Source organism: Lipotes vexillifer, unplaced genomic scaffold (genome assembly GCF_000442215.2).
Source record: "Lipotes vexillifer unplaced genomic scaffold, Lipotes_vexillifer_v1.1 scaffold477, whole genome shotgun sequence".
Taxonomy (NCBI): Eukaryota; Metazoa; Chordata; class Mammalia; order Artiodactyla; family Lipotidae; genus Lipotes; species Lipotes vexillifer.
This window is the reverse complement of record NW_006770652.1, coordinates 6,238,493-6,252,150: the sequence shown is the minus strand read 5'-3', so window position 1 is coordinate 6,252,150 and position 13,658 is coordinate 6,238,493.

Here is a 13,658-nt window from a genome sequence, read left to right as displayed (position 1 = left end):
GAGTAAAGAGCATCCAGATGTGGAGATAATTGTGCACAGACTGGATAACCATGTCAGTAATGATGTAAAAGGTGTGACTGCATTGAGTGCTGAGCTGGGTTAGGTAAATGCTCTAAGATTCTATGGTAATAAGAAATTTTTCTTACAAACCCCGTATATAATGAAAACAGCTGAAACCACAGTTTTCTTGCAGGTCAAAGCCGGTGAGAAATGATGCACTATAATAGAAATCACCTGCATTCCCTGCAGGCATCTTCAGCCTCTTTTCATCCACAAGGTTATCTCTGCAGGGAAATTACACATTTCAGCTTCCTCCACTTTGGAATCAGCAACTTATGCTGTATGTGGGACTTTAATAAATAATAGAAAGAAAATGGGTCATTTTGCGAGTTGGTAGTGGCTGGTTGCATGATGGCAATGATTGCAATCATCATATTAAGTTTTGTGTGTGAAGAGAGCTTTCTTCAGACCTGCAGGAATCTAGTTTTGCGGCATGATCTTCGTGTATGTATGTTTTAAATTTTTTATTTAGAGCTATAAAGCAGTCACAGAAACAAATCAAAATCAAGCACAAACCTGGATGAGCATGGGTAGACTCCAACATATCAGAGATATAAGAAAGAAATAATTTTTATATAGAATGAGTTTTCTTGGTTTTTCCTTTTATCTTTCTTCTCTCAAATAATTTAAAGCAATAGGTTATTTTCTCTTTGAATTATTTTGAAACAAAAAGAGAGATTTTTGAAAAGTGAATTTAGTGTGGTTTGTGTTTTGCCAAGTGTTAACTAGGTACTGAATATCATGACTCCCTTGTTTGGTTTTCTTTTTAATATGTCTTTGCAAATTGGGTACTAGGGTACCATGATTTTATTGATCATAAAAAGAATTATATGTACTTATGGGAAGTATCATTTAATATCAGTTAAATGGAAGTTATTGAACTAAAGTCCTGTTTGGGCATTAATGAGTTTTTGCCCCCGAGGGAACGTTTGCAATGTTTGGAGACAGTTTTGGTTGTCGTACTTGGGAGTGCTAGTGGAGTCTAGTGTGTAGAGGTCAGGTATGCTATCAAACACCCTAAATCACACAAAATACACTTATCCAGCCCCCAACATTAATGTGGCCAAAGTTGAGAAACCAAGTGTTAAGAGTCCAATGTGGTTCCTTTTCTTCACTTCTTAAGTGTCAAGACTTAAGTGTTACTTCAAATATTGCCATTTCTCATGCATAGAACACTTGTTCTTCCTGGTAAACAAGCTTCCTTTATTCAATAGTAAAAGCTACACTCGATGAATCTTTCTGTCCAGGAGAACTGAAAACAGGAGGGCCACATTGGTTGTATCTAATAAAAGCCAAGATTCCTAATTCATTTATTAATCCATTTATTCAACTAACATTTATGAAAGGTATTCTAAGTGTTAGGTACTCTTTAAGGTATGGCGAATACAGAAATGAACAAAATTCTGACTTCATGGGGCTTTTATTTAATAGAGGAGGGCCCATCGATCAAAACATATGTAACATATGTGCATGCAGACAGACGTGCTTATAGAGATACAGACATGAATGCTGCAGAGAGACATAAACAGAGCAGGGGGATGGGGAGTGATGGAGGTAGAGGTTGCAGTTAAAAGTAGAGTGTTCAAGGAAGGCCTCAGTGAAAAGCACATCTCAGTAAAGATCTAGGCCACAAGGGAGCAAGGCACTTGGCTATCTAGGAGAAGGGCATTCCAGACAAAGGGAACAACAAGTGCAAAGGCCCTGCGTTACAGCAAAGTGCCGCGTGGCTGAGGCAGATTAAGTAAAGGGTAGAAAGTAAATCAGAGATGCAGGAGCCAGATCACCAAGAGCTCTGAAGACAATGGCTTTTATGCCAGAAGAGCTGGAGACCTTGAAAGGATTTTGAGCAGGACCTCTCTGGGTTCAACCGAGCTATTATGAGGCTTCATCTCTCTCAGCCTCTGTGCTCTTCAATCATATTCAAAAGTGTAAGCAGATGAAATGGCAGGGCAAAGATTCGAATGTCAGCCTTGGCTTGTAGCTGTGATGAATACAGTGCTCCCTGGCCGACAGAGCTTATTCATGTGCAGAAACTGGACACTCTAAAGAACATGACACAACAAAACCCCCAGACCAGAAAGGTAATTTATAGCACTGGGGATGAAAGGGAGGCAAGTGATGTGGGTGTGACACTGAGACTGGCAGGCCATGATCAAATAGAGAGCATGAGGGTGCCGGTGAGCAGAACCTTCATCAGACTTGCTGAACCAGAACGCTGGTCTCAGTGATAGTAAACCTGCAGGACACGTGCACTGCATCTGATGTGGCCCTGTTGATGCCACCAATGGATGGGAATTATTCTCATTTGACATAAAGGTTCACTTCTGTCTTGCCCTCAAGTCCTCAGCCTCCCTCCTTCCTTGAGACGGAACAAGGCTTAGGATGAGTTAAGGGCTGAGGAAACACGGTGAGGGTGCAGATTGAAGTGAAGCTGAAGGTGAGGGAGCATTGATGTCTCTCGTTCAAAATATTTGGAAATAAAAGGAAGTACTTTTACAGTTGGGGTTAGGGTTAAATACCGGATCAAAAAAACACCACCAACATTCTTCATGAACAAATGATAGCATCGATCTGTTCATATCATATTTTCTTCACAAAATATCATATAACAGTAGTAATATTACCTAGAAACAAGACTTAATTTCTTAGGAAATAGGGAATAAAGATATTAAATCAAAGTTCTGAACCTACTTTTAATGGCTTCTCTTAGGGAATTTGGGGAGAGAAAATACAAAAGGGACATTTGGGAAACTAAGTAATGCCATGTTCAGCCTGGATTTTGAGTGAGGGATCAGAAGAGAGAATCCTGGGGTGACCAGAGGAGATTCCCAGGCCCCTCACTGGATCCTTCAATTCAGGGAACTTCTTGGAAAAACAATTTGATGACCAACTGTGGCAGAAACATGTTTTGAAAATTCTCAGTTCACATGTGTGTGAACCTTAATAAATATCAGAAGCTACATGTAAGACAAATGTTTGGGTTGAAAAAATGTAATGAAATGTGCTGTCCCAAGTTCTCACTTCTTCAGGATTTTATTAATCCTCCTCCTTAGACTAAATATTAATAATAAGAACAAATTGTAACTGTGCTCGGTCACATAGAGAGGCTGAGGACACATAGAGAGGCTGAGGATTCACTCAATCACAAGGGCAGCTCTTTGTTCATTCTTCTCTCCTTTTCACCTTCTTGACGAGTGAAGCTATAAGGAACAGACACTTTGACACAATGCCTGGGTGGTGATCATAGGACCAATAATGATGGCAGGACACTGTGTGGTCTCTGTGACTCAGGCTCTGCTCTGGCCCCTTCATGTGTGGACCCTCCCGCAGAACACAAGCTTCAGTAGATGTTAGTTCTTAGTCGCACAAAGCACTTTTACTCCAAGAGATATTTTAACCTATGATTGAAATACAGAAAGTTGGGCTTCTCTGGTGGTGCAGTGGTTGAGAGTCCACCTGCTGATGCAGGGGACACAGGTTCGTGCCCTGGTCCGGGGAGATCCCACATGCCGCGGAGCGGCTGGGCCCATGAGCATGGCCGCTGAGCGGCTGGGCCCGTGAGCATGGCCGCTGAGCCTGAGCGTCTGGAGCCTGTGCTCCACAACGGGAGAGGCCACAACAGTGAGAGGCCCGTGTACCGAAAGAAATACAGGAAGTTAACATTTCTCATCCATAGGTGAGCTTTTTTTTTTTTTTGGCCACACCACGTGGCATGTGGGATCTTAGTTCCCCCACCAGGGATCAAACCCGTGCCCCTGCAGTGGAAGTGCGGAGTCCAAACCACTGGACTACCAGGGCAGTCCCCATAGGTGAGCTTTAAATCGAGAAGAAAGTGGAGAGAACTCATCTTTTTGGAATAGGGAAAACTAAGAGGAAAACTTTGAGACTGTGCAGGAAATGGAGGGTGAATCAGATAAGGGAGAAAATGGATTTACAGCTGGAAAGGGTTTGGAGAAAATTAGTAGTTGACACTGATTGGCAATGACCTAGGGCCTCGTGGATCTTATGAGGCTAGTTAGGGGGTTAGTTAGGTGGGACCAACAGAGGGTAAGACAGTGTGTTTACCAGGTCAGGAGACAGACAAGTGGGGCTAGAGCACCATGTCTTCCCTCCAGCATTAAGCATCACATAGGTATGTACTGCCACATGTCTCAGGGACTGGGTAAATTTGCTACTGTTAGTCTTACTTATTCTGTTCATTTTAAAAAACTGAGATTTTCAATTAAACTATACTATGTAAGAGCTACTTATATGTACATAGTTTTGTAAGAGCTACTTATATGTACGTAGTTTTAAGTAAGAAGCTTTAGAATAACTCCACTCACTAGGTATGATATGCTTAGACTCTTTCATTAACACTCTTGCGGTTTCAGAAAACTATTTCCTTCCTTCCTTCCTTCCTTCCTTCCTTCCTTCCTTCCTTCCTTCCATCCTTCCTTCCTTCCATCCTTCCTTCCTTCCTTCCAATAATTTGAGTCTCCAGCCGAAACTCTAGCTGATGAGAACACTATGAAATTTTAGTCCAGCTGTTACTTCCAGAAGGTTCAGCTGATGTCCTCATACCTTTAGAAAGCAGAATAAAAATCTGCTTCCCTGCTATTTAACCTTGTGGTATAACTCTTTTCCTTCACATTCTCCAGCTGGTCAGGGACTTAAAACTGACAATGAGTTTTTCAAGACATAAACGGGCCAGGATAACATAACTCATACAGACAATGCTTTCTTGGTTCACCCCATTCCATTCTGAGAGCAGTCTGAGGGATCAGGATATAGCTGTTCTCTTCCTCTTCTCTCACAAGGGAACTGGGTGTCTACAAGGGCTCATTATGAGAAAATCTTACCACCGGTTTCAGATGGCAAATTACTAAAGAAAAATATTGCCAAACTGGAATGCCTAGGAAGAAAAAAGACAGTTGGAGGAAATTCAAGAAAAGGGTCAGACATAGCAGTTCCTGTACCCAATCCCATGAGACAAAGGGATAGAAGGCCTAATTCTGACATGGGCAAGGGCAGAAGCAATGAAGATTTCTTCTCATACTGAGTGCAGGGTGGTATATTTTGGAACATGTTCCCATAACCCTGGTGCCAAGAGATTTACATTTCCATGGCAGAGTATATAAAATGCAAGAAAAGGTAAAGGATGAAGGAGGAATAAAAACAAAATCTTTTAGCATGATTTATGATTGATTTAGTTTCTGGTATACCATCAGACATTGCTCTGCCCTTGCAAATGGAACATGGAATTCCATTTCTGAGTAATTTGTGTCCAAAAATGCAAAAGCTTACAGGGCTATGGAGGCTTGAGCCTCTACTCTTCATGGAGTAAGATATTTCAAAAGTGGCAGATCCTCCAGGGATAAGACATTTGGGAAATGCTATCAAGAGGAAGTGCATGCAGTTCTCCAGCACCAGAAGTAAGGTGTCTGTAGTCTTTGTAGAACCTTTGGGATGATGTGGAGAAAGGGGATGATATTAATTGAGCCAGGAGTATATTATTAGAGCACTGTTAAGATGCAAACTAAATTCCACTCTAACAGAAGCTTTTCCATTATCTCAATATATCAGAAGGAAACTACAAAGTCATAAATGGATGTCTTTGCCCCTAGGAAATATCAAAGAACTTGGTACCAGTAATTCTTTCTCCCGTTGCGGAGCACAGGCTCCGGACGCGCAGGCTCAGCGGCCATGTCTCATGGGCCCAGCTGCTCCGCGGCATGTGGGATCTTCCCGGACCGGGGCACGAACCCGTGTTCCCTGCATTGGCAGGCGGACTCTCAACCACTGTGCCACCAGGGAAGCCCCACCACTAATTCTTTATGAAAACATCTAAACTTATTTTAGGTTTATTACAGGTATCACTAGAATATTTTTTTCTCATCTGAGGTTTTAAAAGTGCTTTCAAAATCATAAATGTTTCTCCTCCAACATATTATGTTGAAGGGAAAATAGTATAATTCTACAACAAAAATATACTGTAAACTATGCCTATAGTTATGTCTCTGATTTTGTTCCTGATATTTTTTCTTTGGACCTTCTTTGTGTTTTCAAAATTATTTTGGCAGAAGACATTAGTCTGCATTAATCTTGATTCAAAAAACTATCTTTTATTTGATCCTATTGTGTAATTTTTTCATGTTTTATTAATTTATGTTCTTACCTTCATTTCTCATTTCTTTTGAGTTAATTCTATTGTCCTCCTAACTTCTTGAGTTGGACTTTTATCTCATTAACTATGTAGCCTTTCTTAATTTCTAATACAATCAACCTCTAATATATTAGTCTTCATTCAGGGAGTTTTAGTGTAAGGTGATGATTTTTTTCCCAAATTTTATATATGAAGGTGCTCATATATACATTGCTCATTGTTACAGCAGCGAAATGATCTGACAATAAGGAAATTGCCTTGCATATTTTGCATTCACCTACTAAAGCATTATATAATCTAAAATGATCAGAAATTCCATGTGGTAAAATGGTGAAATGATTTAATTGAAAAGTAGAGAGTATTAATTAATGCTTACCTTTATGAAAAAGAAGTTCAAATGGACAAGGAGTTAAAAGAACCAGAAAAAAAAAAAGAAAAAAAAAAAAAGAACCAGAAAAACTGTCTCAATGAATAGAAATTTAATTTGGTTTTAAATCTTTTTTGTTATAAATTTTAGATGAATAATTTTCAGAAATATGTGGAGAATTTTTGCCTTCAAGAGGAAATGTTAGTTATTTGGACAATCAGTTGTTATAGTCTACTTCATTTTTCCAAACACAGAGAAATGCATTATTGTTATTCCTTTATATGGTATTAGAGTAGAGTGGGTAGAAGGACTTTTTATTTTGATCTTCCTCTTTTGGGTTGGCAAGACTATGTGAGACAAATGCTTCACATAAAGTTGGTTAAGCTGTATGTAATATCACTCACTGCTGGACTAAATTATAGTAACCACTCAGACGTTGAATGAAGATAAAAGAAAAGATGCAGAATGCCCACACTAATAATAGGAGACTTGAAAACATCATTTGGCAAGTGGATAAAAAATAAGTATAGATATAAAACATCTTAAAAACTTAATAGGATGAATCTTTTGGATTTATCAGACTACACCTTGACAATAGAGAATATACCTTCTTCACTGTTGGGGAAAGAAGTTACAAATACAAGAACGGGGAATACTAGAATGAACCCTTTTGAGGGCTGGGAAGAGTGGCGTCCAACAATAATCTGCATGGTCTGGGAGGCACTGATCTAAATTCTTCCAATTCTGTAGGCTTAGCTTGAATTCCTTCTCCATAAGACTTCTTGTGGAACCCCTTCCTCCAAAATTTTTCTCTTTGGAGCTGACAGCTCATATTGCCTTTACCAGTCACCTGAGAAAAAAATCACCTGCTCATTATTTATTCCTGTGAAATTTGACTCTCACTCCAAACCTCTATTAAAACTCTTTTCTTGGAAGTTTTCACCATCACCAAATTCAAGAGTGTTTTTCTCAGCTCTTAATCTCTTAACCCCATTAGTTCTCAGGGTTCCTTGTAAAGGTGGCTGATTCCAGACTGGAAAAGTGTAAGTATAAGATAGGGAATATTTTGTTATACCACAGAGTAAAGAAATATTTAATAAACTGATAGGAAATGTTGTGAGTATAAGGAGTCCATTTTGAAGAGACTCTTGCTGACCAAATATGGTACAATTGGAACAGCAAAATAATTAGGTACAGCAATGAGTTATAAACTATTAAAAAAATAAAATTAATGTGTTCATACTGATGATAGGAGGGTAGGAGAGAAGAAAGAGGCAGAGGAGGATGAGGAAGAGATGGCAAACCCTTGCTCACCTTAGAATACCATGTGTCAATGGTAAATGTGGAGAGAGTGCTAGAGCTCAAAAACCATTTTACAAATGTCATTGTAAAGCTTGGGTCAGGCAAGGATCATCAATGAATGGTAAACCCAGGGGGAAATTTTTGATAATGAGTGTAATATTTGTATAGTATTGAAGTGTCTCTCCACAGACGTCCCATTAGTTACAAGAGAAAAAAAAATGTGATTATATATTGGAGACTTCCAGCAACGCTGATAGGTGATCAAATTACATCACCAATAAGGAAAATGTAGACATCATGTACCTATCCTCAGATGTGATACCTGAAAAGGACATGACATTAAAGTCACTCATGCAGTTTTCTGAGAGAGGGAATATAAAGTGAACATTTCTAGGTATATATTTTATATAGAGGATACATAAAAATGTATATTATATATATATGGAATACATATATATATTCTATGTCTTTTTTCCCAGCTTTATTGAAATATAATTGACATATGACATTGCATATCTTTAAGATGTACAACATAATGATTTGATACACATATATATTGCAAGTGATTATCAGAGTAAGAGAAGTTAACACATCCTTCACCTCACATGATTACCATTTTGTTGTTGTAGTAGTGGTGAGAACGTTTAAGATCTTCTCTCTTAGCAACTTTCAAGTATATAATACAGTACTGTTAACTATAGTCAACATGCTATACATTAGACCCCTGCATTAACTTATTCATCTTATAAATGGAAATTTTTGTACCCTTTCACCAACCTTATCTCATTTCCCCCACCCCCTGACCCCTGAAAACCACCAACCTACTCTCTGTTTCTATAGGTTCAGTGTTTTTTAGATTCCACATATAAGTGAGATCACACAGTATTTGTCTTTCTCTGTCTCACTTATTTCACTTAGCATAATTCCCTCAAGGTTTATCCATGTTGTTACAAATGGCAGGATTTCCTTCTTTTCATGGCTAAATAATATTCCATTTCATAGGTATATTACACATTTCCTTTATCCATTTATCCATGAGTGAACACTTAGGCTGTTTCCATGTCCAGACTATTGTAAGTAGCACTGCAATGAACATGGGGGTACAGATATCTCTTCCAGATAGTGATTTCATTTCCATTGGATGTATATCCAGAAGTGGGATTGTTGGATCATATTCATATGGATTTATTTCTAATTTTCCAAGGAATCTTTAATGTTCTCCATTAGTGGATACACCAACTTACATTCCCACCAACGCACAAGGGTCTCCTTTTCTCTACATCCTCTCCAACACTTGTTTTCTTTTTGATAATAACCATTTTAACAGGTGTGGGTGATAGCACATTGTGGTTTTGATTTGTATTTCCATGATAATTAGTGATATTGAGCACGTTTTCATGTTCTTTTTGGTCTTTGGAAAAATGTCTATTCAGATTTTTTGCCCATTTTTTAATCAGATTACTTTTTTCGATTGAGTTGTATGAATCCCCTGTATATTTTGCATATTAACGCTTTACCAGATATATGCTTTGCAAATATTTTCTCCCATTCCATAGGTTGCATTTTTGTTAATTGTTTTTTGGTGTTTTGTTGTTCTTGTGTAGAAGTTTTTAGTTTGATGTAGTCCCAGTTGTTGATTTTTGCTTTTGTTGCTTGTGCTTATGGTGTCATATCCCAAAAGTCACTGCCAAGACGAATGTTAAGGAGATTTCTCACTATATTTTCTTCTAGGAGTTTTACAGTTTCAGGTCTTATATTTCAGTCTCTAATCCATTTCAAAGTAATTTTTGTGAGTGGTGTAAATAGGGGTCCAGTTTCATTCTTTTGCATGTGTGTATCCAGTTTTCCCAGCACCACTGATTAATGAGACTATCATTTCCCCATTGAGTATTCTTGACTCCCTTGTCAAAAGTTAGTTGCCCATATTTGTGTGGTCCTGTATCTGGGCTCTCAGTTCTGTTCCATTAGTCTATGGGTTCAATGCCACTACTATGCTGATTTGATTACTATAGCTTTATGATATAGTTTGAAATCAGGAAGTAGGATGTCTCCAGTTTTGTTCTTGTTTACCAAGATTGCTTTCACCATTCAGGGTCTTTTGCATTTCCATAAAAATTTTGGATTGTGTTTCCTATTTCTGTGAAAAATACCATTGAAATTTTACAGCGATTGCATTGAGTTTATAGATGGCTTTAGGTAGTAGGAACATTTTAATAATGCTAACTCTTCTGATCCATGAACATGGGATATCTTTCCATTTATTTGTGTCTTCTTCAATTTCTGCCATAATGTCATAGTTTTCATTATATGACTCTTTCATCTCCTTGGTCAAATTTATTCAAAAGTATATTTTTGTTTTTGATGCATGGATTGTTTTCTTTACTTTTTTTCTGATAGTTCATTCTTAGTGAATAGAAATGCAGTCAGGGGAGGAGCTTCAAGATGGTGGAAGAGTAAGACGTGAAGATCACCTTCCTCCCCACAAATACATCAGAAATACATCTACATGTGGAACAACTCCTACAGAACACCTACTGAACGCTGGCAGAAGACCTCAGACTTCCCAAAAGACAAGAAACTCCCCACATACCTGGGTAAGGCAAAAAATAAAAGAAAAAACAGAGCCAAAAGAATAGGGACGGGACCTGCACCAGTGGGAGGGAGCTGTGAAGGAGGAAAGGTTTCCACACACTAGGAAGCCCCTTCGTGGGCAGAGACTGGGTGGTGGAGAGGGGAAGCTTCCGAGCCATGGAGAAGAGCCCCGCAACAGGGGTGCAGAGGGCAAAGCAGAGAGATTCCCACACAGAGGATCGGTGCCGACTAGCATTCACCAGCCCGAGATGCCTGTCTGCTCACCCGCAGGGATGGTTGGGAGCTGGGAGCTGAGGCTCTGGCTTCGGTCAGACCCCAGGGAGAGGACTGTGGTTGGCGGCGTGAACACAGCCTGAAGGGGTTAGTGCACCACGGCTAGCCGGGAGGGAGTCCGGAAAAAGTCTGGAACTGCCGAAGAGGCAAGAGACCTTTTCTTGCCTCTTTGTTTCCTGGTGCTCGAGGAGAAGGGATTAAGGGCGCTGTTTAAAGGAGCTCCAGAGACGTGAGCGAACCACGGCTATCAGCAAGGACCCCAGAGAGGGGCATGAGAGGCTAAGGCTGCTGCTGCCACCACCAAGAAGCCTGTGTGCAAGCATGGGTCACTATCCACACCTCCCCTCCTGGATGCCTGCAGAACCACCACTGCAAGGATCCCGTGATCCAGGGACAACTTCCACAGGAGAACACATGGCGCGCCTCAGGCTGCTACAACGTCATGCTGGCCTCCGCCGTCGCAGGCTTGCCCCGAACTCCATACCCCTCCCTCCCACCGGCCTGAGTGAGCCAGAGCCCCTGAAGCAGCTGCTCCTTTAACCCCGTCCTGTCTGAGCGAAGAACAGACGCCCTCAGGTGACCTACAGGCAGAGGCAGGGACAAATCCCAAAATGAATCACAGGAGCTGTGAGAACAAAGAAGAGAAAGGGAAATCTCTCCCAGCAGCCTCAGGAGCAGCGGATTAAATCACCACAGTCAACTTGATGTACCCTGCATCTGTGGAATACCTGAAGAGACAATGAATCATCCCAAATTAAGGAGGTGGACTTTGGGAGCAACAATATATATCTTTTTACCCTTTTTCCTTTTTGTGAGTGTGTATACGTATGGTTCATATGTGATTTTGTCTGTATAGCTTTGCTTTTGCCATTTGTCCTAGGGTTCTGTCTGTCCATTTTTTTTTTTTTTGGTTTGGTTTGGTTTGGTTTTTAGTACAGTTTTCAGCACTTCTTATCATTAGTGGAATTGTTTTTTGCTTTGGTTGTTCTTTCTTTCTAACTTTGTTTAAATTACTTAAAAAAATTTAATAATTATTTTTTATTTTAATAACTTTTAAAAAATCTTTTTCTTTCTTTCTTTCTTTTCTTCTCCCTTTTGTTCCAAGACGTGTGGATGACAGGCTCTTGGTTCTCCAGCCAGGCGTCAGGGCTGTGCTTCTGAGGTGGGAGAGACAAGTATAGGACATTGGTCCACCAGAGACCTCCCAGCTCCACGTAATATCAAACGGTGAAAATCTCCCAGAGATCTCATCTCAATGCCAAGACCCAGCTCTACTCAATGACCAGCAAACTACAGTGCTGGACACCCTATGCCAAACAACTTGTGAGACAGGAACACAACACCACCAATTATCAGAGAAGATGTCTGCAATCATAATAAGGTCACAGACACCCCAAAACATACTACCAGAGGTGGACCTGCCCACCAGAAAGAAAAGATTCAGCCTCATCCACCAGAACACAGGCACCAGTCCCCTCCACCAGGAAGCCTACACAACCCACTGAACCAATGTAGCCACTGGGGACAGACACCAAAAACAACGGGGACTACAAACCTGCAGCCTGCAAAAAGGAGATCCCAAACAGAGTAAGTTAAGCAAAATGAGAAGACAAAGAAACACACAGCAGATGAAGGAGCAAGGTAAAAACCCACCAGACCTAAGAAATGAAGAGGAAATCGGAAGTCTACCTGAAAAACAATACAGGATAATGATAGTAAACATGATCCAAAATCTTGGAAATAGGATGGAGAAAATACAAGAAACGTTTAAAAAGGACCTAAAAGAACTAAAGAGCAAATAAACAATCATGAACACCACAATAAATGAAATTAAAAATACTCTAGAAGGGATCAATAGCAGAATAACTGAGGCAAAAGAATGGATAAGTGACCTGGAAGAAAAATAGTGGAAATAACTACTGTAGCACAGAATCAAGAAAAAAGAATGAAAAGAATTGTAGACAGCCTCAGAGACCTCTGGGACAATATTAAATGCACCAACATTTGAATTATGGAAAGAAAAGGACTGAGAAAATATTTGAAGAGATTATAGTTGAAAACTTCCCTAATATGGGAACAGAAATAGTTAATCAAATCCAGGAAGCACAGAGAGTCCCATACAGGATAAAGCCAAGGAGAAACACGCCAAGACACATATTGATCAAACTATCAAAAATTCAATACAAAGAAAAAATATGAAAAGCAGCAAGGGAAAAACAACAAATAACATACAAGGGAATCCCCATAAGGTTAATAGCTGATCTTACAGCAGAAACTCTGCAAGCCAGAAGGTAGTGGCAGGACATGTTTAAAGTGGTGAAAGGGAAAAAACTACAACCAAGATTACTCTATCCAGCCGGAACTCATTCAGATTTGATGGAGAAATTAAAATTGTTACAGACAAGCAAAAGCTATAATAATTCAGCACAACCAAACCAGCTTTACAACAAATGCTAAAGGAACTTCTCTAGGCAGGAAACACAAAAGAAGGAAAAGACGTACAATACAAAACCCAAAACAATTAAGAAAATGGTAACAGGAACATACATATCAATAATTACCTTAAATGTAAGTGGATTAAATGCTCCAAACAAAAGACATAGACTGGCAGAATGGATACAAAGACAAGACCCATATAGATGCTGTCTACAAGAGACCCACTTCAGACCTAGGGACAAATACAGAATAAAAGTGAGGGGATGGCAAAAGATATACCACGCAAATGGAAATCAAAAGAAAGCTGGAATAGTAATTCTCATATAAGACAAAACAGACTTTAAAACAAAGACAATTACAAGAGACAAAGAAGGACACTCCATAATGATCAAGTGATCAATCCAAGAAGAAGATATAACAATTGTAAATGTTTATACACCCAACATAGGAGCACCTCAATACATAAGGCAAATACTAACAACC